Raw genomic sequence first — 13,560 nt, forward strand, 5'->3', positions numbered from 1 at the left:
TTTTGTTTACTAAGTATTAAAAGGTATTTCATGTCAGCAAAGTTTAATTTAGCACACTGCTGCTCCACAAAAACATACCATTATAAATAACCTTCTAAGCACAACTGCCTATTTTTAAACTGTTACAGCGGATAATTCAAAAATACCCCTCCCATATTTTATCTCATTCAGGAAATCCACAAATGCACTACATAGGCATCCTTTCAAAGAGACTGCTTGGAAATACAAATTTTGGAGTCATACATGTTTTCAAACAGGCCCCTTCCTCAAAAGAGATGGCAGTCTTAAAGCCTGCTTTCTGGCAAATATATTTTGGGGTTTCATGCAAACCCAATACAAATGTGAACCTATTTACACCAGAGCGCAACCAAATCTCTTCATGAAGGTGCGTGCTGGGGGGGGGGTGATTTCAGAGTTTTGCCAACATATGTAAGAAAAAGAAACACGACACTTTCTATATCCCAGTTTGGTGTGCTCCAGACACAAATAACCCAGCTGTACAAACTGCTGCGTCCCCATTCAATATCTATTGCAATATTCCTTCTAGTACTACAGCTGTACTGGAGTGCTACAGGGAATATAAAATAAAAAAGTAATCTTGTTTACAACAAAGAAGGATGTGAATTTATGGCAAATTCACATGCCTAGAGTTATCCTCAGAAAATGCACATGAAGAAAGGTAATTATATAATATTTTCCATTTAGTGGGCATAAAGTACAAATTCTGGGTGATGATTAGTTTATTGATTCATGAAAATAAAGTTCTCTAGGGAGCATCGCCAGCACAGAATGACTTCCCATAATGCTGAATTTTATATCTGCATCTGTGAAATGCTAAAAAAGAAAGAAAAAAAATACAAAGCAAAATCAGAAGCAATCAGGTCTCTCTGTGGAGCAGATTTGAAGGTTCAAAAGCCATATTTATTCCAATAAATAAAGTGTACTTATATGCTAGGTTTACAAAGATATACATGGAGAGCACCAAGACAAAGACGTCAATCCTACAGACACTTCCTGCCATTCTCTCATTCTAGACAAAATACAGTATCACAGAATCACAGAAGAGCTGCAGTTCAAAGGCGCCTCTGGTGACCAAATCCCTTCCTCAAGCAGGATCACCTACAACAGGTTGTCCAGGACCATGCCCTGCCATGTTTTGTGTATATCCAAGAATGGAGACTCCACAACGTCTCTGGATAACCTACACAAATACATCTTTCTAACCTGACACATTTTAGGAGACAAGTGGAGTGCGGAGTAACTGTTTTGGACGGAGACTGCTGTTAGCCTCTCTGATACAGAGTTTGCTCCAAATCTGGTGCCATGCCTCTGCAGATCTGAGATCAGAATCAAGCCTTCAGGCAATAAATGAGATAAACAAAGTATGATACGTCAAATCTAATTATGCTGTAAGTATTCAAATAAGATCCAGATCTCTAAGGTAACTCTAAAAAGCCTCAATGACAGAGGCGCCAACATGATTAAGCTTAAACTGAAAACAGCTTGTGAAATATGGGAAATAGCATTACATTTAAAAATATCTGTAGGGAGGTATTTTCCTTTCAGTAATAAGGCAGGAATTTTGCTACATCATAAAGAATTTTTCCAGTAGCTTAAGGCATCTGAAGGAAAAATGAAGATATGTTAAACAAACTACTATATATTCCCATTTTAAGGCTATCATCAATAATACTTTCTTGTAATTACTGAATTATAAAAAATATAGGAAAACAAAGCATGAGCTTTGTACATGTTTGCATCAGTTATAATTGTGAAGTGGTTAATTTAGTTAATGCTTCAATTTTGTTTCAGACAATAAAAAAGAAGATTTTTTTCCCCACCGTTTTCATATGAGGGGAAAAGCAAGAATGAAAGGGCAGTAGACAATTTAAATACAGTCGTTTGCCCAGGAAGGCTCTGCAAAAAGAACAATATTTGGTTAAATGACAGACCATTGCCATCCCATTTATTACCCATAGAAGCACCAACGTATGGTTAAGAGCGCCTAGCTGCAACTTTATTTTAATTCTGGGCTGAAACTGAGCTTGTAAATACATACTGAATAACTGGCTGACTCTGCCCACAAAATTCCTCCAAGCCTCTGTAAGTTCAAGCCACAAAAGCCCACAGCCGTTTATGGCTTTCTCAGTGAAATGGGAGAAATTCTATAAACTCTGCTCAGTGCGGTTTTCAGGAAGAAATTTAGATGCTCGTAAGGCACCCAGAGCAATATGCCTTAATGAACCTGTTTCTCTTTGCATTCTCCTAAAGCACTTCTATTTACTTTTTACCTCTTTGAGCTATGCATAACCACGGTGAGCTCCACACTCACATGTGCTGCAGGAAATCATCCACAAGAACCTCAGCACCTGGGGGAACGTGGCCTGCCATGAAACCCGTGCTGCCAAGCCTGCATCTTTCCAATGCAACCACTACACATGCTGAAGGCCTGAGTCCTACATTTAAATTCAGTGACTACAGTTATGTTGTATCCTCCCATTTAATTTCTTCTTTCTTTCATTTAAGTTGGCTCAGTTTGTGTATCAGGTGATAAAATATCAGCTCACACCACAATGAAGCTGAGAAGCCATTGCCTGAATGTAGCTAAAATCTGCTTAATCTCGATTGTACACTAAGTTCTGTGCATAAATCTCCTATTCGCTGGTCACTAAGTAGAACTTGTTTCAGCTTTCCCGGCAGGATAAGCATTATAGATATGAATCACACATAGTCATCATGCAGGCTAAGACACGGATACAGCCTGTCCAAGATCAAAGATCCTAGTCCAGAATTTTCCTAAGCTTTCAGGTCCAAAGTAGAAAGCTGTGATCATAGATTCACATAACTCTCAGACTCAGATTCTAAGCTTGGAGACAACATATGGAAATGAAGCGCCAACTCTGATGAATACAGGTGTAATTCTGCTGGTACCATTCTGCAGCAACCAGCCTGCTGCTGCCTTTCCAGAGCCTGAATCCGGGCCAATAATGGATTCATTTGCAGATCTTCTTCCAATGCTAAAGGACCATATTTCATAGTGTCAGGAGAAGAGGGAAGTGTTGGAAGAGCTAAGGGCTCGATGAAGACAGAAACACCACTTAACGGAAGGAGCATTCTGGGGTGCTAGAAGAGGCTTTTCTCAGCTGCAGAGAGATGAAGCAGTGCAACACAGTGACAGATGTGGCCCTGGATCCCGATGGACATAGCCAAAAAGCGTTTTGTTGGCTATATCCATTCTCACATCATTTCACATGCCTGGGAATCAACATCAGCAGTCACAGAGGAAATTTGAGGACTGCTGTAACAGTCCCCTATTATCCCACTACCCGGGTACCAAGATATTGTTCTTCATTGAGCCTTTGAGCATGGCTCTTAAATAGAAGAGATCTTGGGAAATGGTCTATTTTCTTCACCTTTCTTTAAAGAGTTGCAAAAGAAGCTGGAGGCCTTGGATGCATGGTGTGATTCCTTTATCTGTCTGCATTTACTCACATAGTGTCTCAGAACTGTTTCAGCGCAAAGACTGAGAAGCTCTCCAGCCCCTCCAGCAACGCACTTTTTTCTCCTCATTCCCTTTACCTTGTAAACAGTCACCCTCACCAGTCCTTATTGGACAAAAAAAGACTGGAAAGTTATGGTTTAGGTCAATAATGTGCTATCTTTATGTAGCATCACAGATGTAAATAGATGGAAATTATGGCCCACTTCTAAAGGCTTAATCTAAATATGACCCACTGAATAGTCAAACATTTTATTTGCAGGACTAAGTGCTGAATATGGAGAAAGCTCTTGGACTTACAAGACTATCTCTGCTGCTGGACCTGGGAAGATTATGGGATCTTAGAATCTGCCTGAGGAAAATTAAAAACTGAGATACACATTTTCAAAGGATAAACACGCAATTACTTTAATGACTAACTATACCAGATTGAAAATCTGGTCCTATGGAATTAAATAAATATACACGTTGAGGAATTTGTTTTGAAAATTTATGCTTATCGTAAAGACTGGAAATTCACCCCTTATTAAAAAACTACATTCTAGAATCTGAGGTCATAGACATGTATTTATTTGCAGGCAGCTGGAATAGCTGCAAATGTTACTACCTCAGGGCATTTTTTAGCACCTCCATGTTGGAGATCACCATGACAACAGCAAAGCTAACTAAATGGAACCCGTGAGCACTTCCTAAACTCGGTGCCTCAGTGCAAAAGCTTCTTTTCTTTTCTTTTTTTTTAACCTTAAATCCACACTGAAGGCATTTAAATCTAACGTGACTGGCTCCACACTCTAGCAGGGGAAGGGGCATGGGCACAGGGAGGGAGCAGGCACACACACACTGAGCTGTGCAACAGCAGTCCTAGGCGCTGATCTGGAGGTGGGTTAGTCGTATCGTAACCACTGCCAGCTAGATTCAGGAAAGGACATATGGCCACACCATGAGATTTCACTGCACAGCAATATCTGAGGCCAAAACTTTCCAGCACTATAGATGAGCAAAGCTCTACTGGGCTCTCTTGACCAATGCCAGGCTCTATTTTTCAATTTCTCGTCCTTGAAGAACGTCAAGTATAAGTCAAGATATGACAAGCTTATAGACAATTCTTTAAGAAAAGACAACAGATTACTGTTTCACTCACTTCTAATGACACACAGAGTTACGTATGTACGCTTCAGTGAACAGCCACGCTGTTAGGATTCAGCTTTCGTCTCACTTTTGAGATGAAACATAGATCTGTAGACCTTGGAGTCATGAACATAAACTCTAAATTTATCTTTCTTCATTGCTTGTCATATAATTCTTTGTAATGTTTCTTGTAATGTTTAACTATAGATATTGTGAGTTCTTAAAAAAGTATTCTTTAGGGAAAAATACTCGACACACATGTCCCATGTTCATAAAGACTTTATAAAGACTTTTTTCCACTGTTGTTATCTGGATTTATACATACATAGAATTGTTCTGATATTTTGTCTCATGTTACTAGCCTGAAGAATAAAAGCATACAGCATTTTGTTGTAAAAGCTGTTATTTAGATCATGGATTTAGATCATTTTAGTTTTTAGGAAGTTACAAAAATTGAGTGTGATTTCCTGCATCTGAAATACCAGGTGCATTTTGCTACTTTTCCACATTATAAATGAAATGAAGCATTTAATGATCCAGGTAATTTCTCCATAAATATCTGTAAACACAGAGTATTTCTATTTGCATTTTTTCATTGCATATGCAATTTCAAAATACCTCCATATCTACAACTACAGGCAATATTTTATTTATGGAATTTTGTTCATAGTACTGGTTTCTTGAGTTCTACATAATGAAGTAGGTATATAGTACTATATATTTTATTCAAAAGCAGTGTGTAACGGGTTATTGTAGATAAAAATTCAGAAATATTGGTAGTTCTGCATGCTTCAAACATAACATTCAGTGTTTTTTACCATTTTAAAACTACAAAGTCAGCTGCAATGTGGTGATCTCACAAAACTGAACATGAATAGTTTCTTCCATGAAATAACACTTGTGAATGGTACTCTGCACTGAATGACCTCTTGCTTGACAACTAAATAAGAACAATCTTCCTAGTTCTTAAAACACCCCGAGAAATACTTAACTCTGAGAATGGTTGTAGATAACTAGCAATGCTTGTTTTGTCAGTTTGAAAAAATGATGAAGTGACACAACTATATGGCCATAATTTTCTAGAAATAAATAAAGAAAAATCAGATATAAGAAAGGGATTGACAGCAGAACATCAGAACACCAATGACCTTTTCCAGTTCTTCAAAACACCATTGCTCTTTTTTATTAACTCTATAAAATAGTATTTTACTTCCTATATATCAGCCTTCTTATTTGACTATACTTTTTTCTATCAGTCATCATGTCATCAGGAAATAAACATAACTGTATGAAAATAAACATAAACATAATTGTATGAAAGGATATTCATTTTAAATTATCAGCAGGAACAGCATCTCTGACTTTGCTTTTTATTTCTAATCTGTGTTAAGGTCCAGTTTTCAATACATTTACAAGCATTAAGCAGTCATTTGAGCCATTTGGACTATTGGGAGGATAAAATAATTACTTATGAATTGAAGTGATCTTTCATATAATTGAGTTTGGGCCTAAAATGTGGATTCAAATGTGACTTTTCCCAAAACCATACAACAGACTTGAATTTCTATTATCTATTGTATGATAATAGCATATTACATAAATCTGATCTTATATGATGTCACCCTTATTCAACATATAACAACAATAGCTGCTATTCAAATTAGAACAACTATCTAACCTTACTTTTCTGAAGTACTCAAAATGTGGAAGTGTTCAATGCAGATTTGAGAGTGCTCCTATGAGTTTTTAATAGCAAAGGAAATCTAGCTGTAGCATCTCCATGTTGGTTAGCTCTATTGAATTTGCCTGAACAGTTTTGTTAGCTTTCGGATGTAAAGTAAACCTTAACATTTTGTACTTCTACCTGCCGGCTCGGGGAGGATACTCTGAGGAACTACCCTTTAAAGTGTCTCCAAACACTCGTGGTCTCCTGTTACACAGACACCCGTATCTCCATTTCTTTACATTACACCAGTCTCTGAGGATTATCAGGGAAAAGGTAATACTTTCAATCAGCTGATAGATGAAGAGGGACTAGCACTGCTGAATTTTCAGTTTTACTCCTGAGCCTCTATCTTGGCTGAGTCAGCAGTTGCTTTATTTTAAAGTCTCTTTTTACTCACCTACACTGCTGCAAATTGATAAGACCTATAAATTCCAGTTAGCTCTTAGAGGGCTGCTTTAGAGATTAAAAGTATATACTTCCTTTGATACCAGCGTGTAACTCCCCAAAGGATTAACAGGAGTTAAGCGCGTGCATCGTAAGCAGGATATACCCTGCACTCCCTCGTTCCGGGAGGCAAGGGAGAAACCTGGCACTGCACGCTCACGCAGCAAAACGCAAAGGTCACGCGGGTGAGCTGCTGGCTAGCCCAGCCTCTGCCGCCTCCAGCAAGCGCAGAGCACGCCAGCCGCTTCCTCTCCTTTAGGATTCAGGATTGGAACAAGAAACGGCTCCATTAATTAGGTAGTAAAATTCTTTCTGGAGAACGGGCTTCATCGCACATTCACCCCAAACTGATAATACAATTTCAGGTTTCCCAGTGTACACAAAAATGGCATTTTTGCATTTTACACTGCAACTAGTTCTTGATTTCATTCCTTTATGGACGTATTGCATGCGTCCATAAATCAGCGTAGGGTATTGAACCAGTCTGTTGTTTAGCTAGTGCTGCAGTTTTCACACTAGATAATATAAAGTAGTAATAAGACAAATGACTGGTGCTATACAAATGTGTGATCCATCTGGTGACAACTGGGAGAAAACGTAACATCATATCAATTCATATGCTCACCAATGCCACATAGGAAATAGTGCAACTCAATAGTATTTCTCCCTGTTGCAGTGCTATTGCTCCCCAATTCTGTATCGTATTCAGCTTATGAGTCTAGGATGTCATTTTTTCTTTTATATTGCATAGACCATTATATTAATACTAAAAATAAGCAAAAAAGAAACGAAAAACTGTCTACAAAAGAAAATATCTTAATTGAAGGATACGGTATTGAGTTAATGAAGTGGGGTCCATGTTCAGTATTCAGTTTGTAATTATTCAGTCCAAAATGGAAAATAGATGTGCCAGATTTTTTCAAAAAGTCTTTAGCATCCTGACTGTACCTGTTGCTCTTTCTCGTCTGTCAGAGACTCATGTAGGCAGCATTATGACAAAGCTTTTACTTCCAAACTAGCTGCACAAGGATTAAGTAATGAAAAACTGAGCTAACATTTTTAGCAACATGTATATGTGGCATAAGGGATATTGCAGCTGTTCGAGCAAATAATATGCACTTACGCTTCAAACAAGCTTAAAGTTCCATGGCAAATGTCCTCTAAATTAACAATGGATAAAACATTAACAATGTCATAATGAATGTAAACAATAGATTCCTTTATTCTCTGGGGCATTTTCCTAAATAAGCCATGAATTATTTGAATATTGGACACAGTCTTGCAGCTGACTTCAAAGGAATATCTTAATGGTCAGGACTCTACATAAAAATGAGAGGATGCACAACCGCAAGAGTGGGGATCTGCCAGAATCTATTTATGCAGCGAGTGCTGCATAGCACTCTTCAAAATGGTCGAGATTGGAGAAGTGAAGGACCTGTGCAAAGAACTCAAACTTTTCATGCTGCCAAGAAGGAATACAGAAAGAGGAACCCCCTGTGGGGAAAACGATCCATGGAAGCACATAACACAAAGGACAAGGCAAGAAAATAAGACAACCTCAAGGCACTGGCATGGTAAAAAATATGGTGGTACAGCACCCCTGCGAAAGAATGGTCCGTTGCTTTTCTCTACTAAATTTAAGTCTGGTTCCACTGAGATATAAACTAACTGATTTGAGGATTCACATACTACCTTGCAATATGCTGATGTTAGAGAAAGGCCTGCGTTCTCTGCATGTTTACACTGTTTGGTATCTCACTATTTATCTGGAGTGAGTTTTATCTATCCATCTTGAATTCCCTCTGCAATTACAAATAAAATAAATCTAGGAACGTACCAGTAAGTGTGTAGTCTTACAAATGAGCCTTGTGTTGGAGTCTTGCCTCCATCTGAATACGGGGTACAGCTGGGAAATACACCCAGGCCTTAGAAATACTCCTGGGTCCAGTAACACAAGCGCAGTCTGTGCACACCGTGTGCACAAACTGCAGCCGCAGTAGAAGAAACCACCTAAGTGGCTTCAGGATCAATGCTGCCATGCAGTCAGCGTCCACAAATGCTAGCCATAAAGCTCCTTTGTAAATGAGACATTACTAGTTGTTTTTCAGTGAGTTGACAACAGCAACTTGCAGAAATCTCTTTGGGGGAGGCTCGTCCCAAAAAACTGAGGTAAAACAACTCTATTGCAAATTGAAGTCCTCTGCCTTGTTTTCCTTTTCACAAATTTGGCATGGGCACAGCACTGAAACCGCACTCTTCTCAATGCCTGAAGGACACATGTAGTAGGTGTACAAGGTGGCTAGTTTCAGTCTGCAAACAGACTTGACCTTGAAGCAGTATTTTTATAATTTTATTCGGCTTTAAGTCTGTTTACAGACTTATCTTTTAATTACTTAGACATTTTTACACCCTCTAAAGTTGACTTACTCAAGCAAGAAGGCAGAAAGTGCAAGTGCTCCCATTTTCTCGTTACTCTAATGTTTACACGATCTCATTTGTGCAAAGGTGTCCACTTGCTAGAGGTTTTATGACAATGAGACAAATGCACTACACGCTCATGTGGCAGAAGTGAATGTAACTAAACTACATCTGTACTACTGCTTTAATATATTTCCTTACTGATTTTGCAAAGCTCAAAGCATAAAATCACAGGAATGTTTCCTGTAATTTAATCGAGTACATTACCATCTAATTAATATTTAATAAATGCATGAAAGAAAGCTTTGTGGAGAGGCAGAAGAGACACAGAGGAAATGAGAAGAAAGGTGCAGCTTTGCGAACAGGACTGAAAGCCGTTTAGATCCATGAATACGTATGTCTGTCTTGATTTTCCTTCACCTTAGGTGCAAAAGGACAAATCCCAGTACATCCTTGGGAAGAATGGACAGCCCCCAAGCTATCAGTCTTCTAAGCACTGGAGTGCTATTATATCAGAAATATCAGAAAGCCCCTCTTGAGTGCATGTCCTAGAAGCTGAGGTTTTGCCCTGAAATGGGAGCGCAATTAAACAACACGTTGCAGATTTTTGTGTTAGGTTTACATAGCCATGCTTCCGGCAAAATTGATCTGTTTAACTCATATATGTCAATATCTGCAGGTTTCTTCTCCACTGCTTCATTCATCCTGCTCAGCCTGAATATGGCTTTCCATTATACTCTTAGAAAGATGACAAATTGCTAAAATTATTATTCTGTAATAAATAAATAGCCTTTGCAAAAAAAGTGCTGGATGCAAAATACTGAGAAATGTACTTACATATGAAGAGGATATAAAGGCTAATAATTCCAAATGTGAATGCATAAAGTCAGGCCTGATTTTGAGAGCTGCTCTCAAGCCTCAATCCTGATTGATTTCAGTGGGAACTGTAAGAGACTCTCACATCTCCTAAGCTATTAATTTGAATACTTGATATTTGCAGATATTTGCAGTTGAAAACTCAGGCGAAAATATGCATTTTCTTCCTTCTTCATATCAGTCATGATAGCTGCAACAACAAATGGCAGTTTGGTAACACTACTACTAACACTACTAATGTCCACCATAATGGTGCCTTAGAGGTTACCACAATTCAAATCATAAACATGGACAGTAATAATATATGGTAAACATGGCTACCACAGTCTGTGACTTTTTGAAATGATTTGCTTGCATCAAACTGACATTTTGGTAGTGAATACAACTGAACTAGAAAATCAGTGTGACACATTCATGATATGACACCTCACATTCTAAATCTTCTTTGATGACTCACATAAGCAGCTCTGATTATCTATTTTTCTGTATACTTCATATTCTAAATTATTTTTATATGAAATATTCTATATTTTTATACTAAATCAACAGTTATATTAACATTACACTTCTGTTCAACTGAAAAGTTGAATGCATGATAAATGTTATGCTTTCAAAACACAGTTTAGGCATGAATAATTTTCAGAGATTTATAGACTGTCTTAGGTATACAAAGTATCTACCAAGTCCACTTAAAATGGATGGGAAATGGACACATAAAAAATTTTGTTGAGCTGCTCTAAGCCCTCCAAGTAAGTCATAAATCTATATGATGGTTTCAATACCTTGGTGTCCAAAAAGAAAAATATATAAAGCCACCAGATTATGCAGAAGTAAAACCTCCTCATATACTTTTCTGTTTTTTTTCAGGATAATGATTTATACAGCGCACCTGTGCTACCAAAGCTCCAAAGCACATACAAACCAAGGGCCACCAGGTGCAATCTCAGCCATACTCATGAACATGTCATATACAAAACAATAACAACAAAAACCCACAGTAGAAGTAGGATAATCCTTCTGGCGCAATACCTCACAATTTTGATTCCTAAGGAACAAACCTCTAGCTCCTGAGACTTTTTACAGGGATCTAGGGGGAAAAAAAGAAGAAAAAGAAAAAAAAACAAATACACTCTTGCCTCTTTGCATACAAAATGAAAGAGTCTATGGCCTATAGCGACTATTGCAGTAAAGCTGCCAAATAATCCTATAAATTATTATCCCACATTTTGAATAACATGAGTTTACAGACACTTCTAGCCACCACCATCTCAGGTTTTCCCTGTCAAAACCAGAACACTGAGAACTTGAGCTCCCATCCTGTGGTCTCCAAATGCAAGCTGACTCTCCCCTGCCTTGCACTTCCTACAGTCACTCACACTCTGCCAAAAAGAGGGAAAAAAAAAGAAGGCATTGAGTAACATTTGGATGCTGATTTGACAGTGCTTTTATACCCACCTTGCACAAAGCAGCGCAGGAGCCAGTCCCTCATGTCTATGTATGATAACAAAAGGCAGTACGGACTGGTGAGGATCAGAGGTCACGGGCCAAGAAAGCACATCAGAATATTTATGGACTACAGTTGGGGCAGAAACTAGCTGGCTGGCAGAGCAGCCAGACAGCCCGCCCTGGCGCGGCTCGGAGACCTGATGCCTCCACCACCCTGCAAGAGACTCCCACCAGGAAACCATGGAGCACATCAGGTATGAAAAAGATTTCATAACGTTCATAACCACTAGGAGAGCTATGGCTGACAAAAAGGAATAAATCCAGAATATCAAGTTCTTGCTCATCTACATCTCAGCAGAGTCCATTTCATTTGGCTTTTAATTAGATCAGATCAGATCAGATCAGCAGTAGATACAAAGGTCATCTGATTTGTATCAGTCCCCCACAACGACAGTGTAGCATTACTTGTATATTGTGTCCTTCCGAAGAGATAGATTTCCATCTGTAATATTATCACTAGAGTTTCTGCAACCAAATAAAGATGGTTTCCTAATGCCAAATAACACAACATCACACCTATTTAAAATAGAGATGTGGACAGAACAGTCCAAAAGCCAAGGGAAGGCATACCTACTGTTGAGCAGTATTCCCCAGGTATGCAAGACCTCCTCTCTACAGAGTATATGTACTAGATATGTCAAAAGACAAAGTAACTTTAATGATATGCTAGTTGTGTACAACTCAGAAAGGCATTTTCCCTGATTATGCCTTTGTTTCACCAGACTGATCATGTTTTGCTTTTTTTTTTTAATTGTAGATATGATTACCTTCCTTTGAAAATATTCGTGCTTATGAGACTGATGTTGATAAAGCTGTCAGTTACAGAGTGCAGCTGTGTTATTTTCATGTGCTTATTTCACTATCAAACATACCGTGTAAAACAGGTTAGTAATGGCAGTTATTTTTGCAAAATATTTTTAAAGGACATTTTCCTTTGTTCAACGGAAAAAAGTCAGCCTTTACCCTACTCTCTTGGGAGTGTTGTTTTAAAACAGGTTTCAGTAGAAATTCAATTTTTCAGATCTAAAGCATGAAGATAGAAACATAAAAATATTTTAGTTCAAATCGTAAAGAAACCAGATCATTTTAGTTGAAGATTTTCATCTTGCTCATTCTTGAAAACAATCCAAAGAAATCCTCTGAAAAAATTCTGCATTTTATTTAAAAAATCTCTTGTCAAAGATCAAATATCTGGAAAAAAATCTGTCCCTTTTCTAGGAACTCATACTATAAAAAACTCACTATGACTTGCTTGTATCAAGCATATATGCATTACACTACTTTAAGAAATTTATCTCAAAGCTAATTATTTAAAATGTAAATTGTTAATTTTCAAACACACCCACTGCTTATTCAAATGCAACAACACTACCACCCTCACTATAACATCGAATCCACAGATCACATTCTGTCTCTCATCTGGTTTAAACAGTACTTGTATTACACTGAAATCATATTCAAGCAAGACAGCACACATTTCTTCATTCAAGAAAATACTATGCATGCCAAATATAAGGATCTAAAAATCAAGCTATTTCTTAGTCATAAATGTAAGCAAATGTTTCCAGCCGCTATTCTGACTGAAAGAAAAACACCATTTCCACACTTGGTAGAAACCTCCACACTTTCTACTCCAGAGTATTCAGAGTTTCTCCTAGAAGAAGTCAACTCCAGTTAAGGCAAATGCTACAATGTCAAATCACAAAACATTTTATTTAACTATAATATTGATTTTAATGTATCTGTCTGTTGATTACTTTGTACACTGCCTCAACAGAAGACATGACTGACATTCTCACGTTATTACTTGCCTATAGTAGCATCTTATGAGACAGAATCTGTCAGTGCAACCTTAACTATACAGTTGTCATTCCGATACTGTAATGAATTTATGTGTAGACAGTGGTTTATTTGTACTATCCTTTGTCAAGTCCATTGTGTGTTTTACTGAACTGAGGAAACA

General features: G+C 37.9%; 1 protein-coding gene across 5 annotated transcripts in view; it reads right to left on the reverse strand.

Annotated features, from left to right (window-relative positions):
• The window catches only part of GRIA4 (glutamate ionotropic receptor AMPA type subunit 4), a 225,698-nt gene that overhangs the window by 180,803 nt on the left and 31,335 nt on the right, over positions 1-13,560 (reverse strand). The gene's annotated exons all lie outside the window — the stretch shown is intronic.

The sequence above is a fragment of the Dromaius novaehollandiae genome, chromosome 1 (genome assembly GCF_036370855.1).
Source record: "Dromaius novaehollandiae isolate bDroNov1 chromosome 1, bDroNov1.hap1, whole genome shotgun sequence".
In the NCBI taxonomy this organism is placed as follows: Eukaryota; Metazoa; Chordata; class Aves; order Casuariiformes; family Dromaiidae; genus Dromaius; species Dromaius novaehollandiae.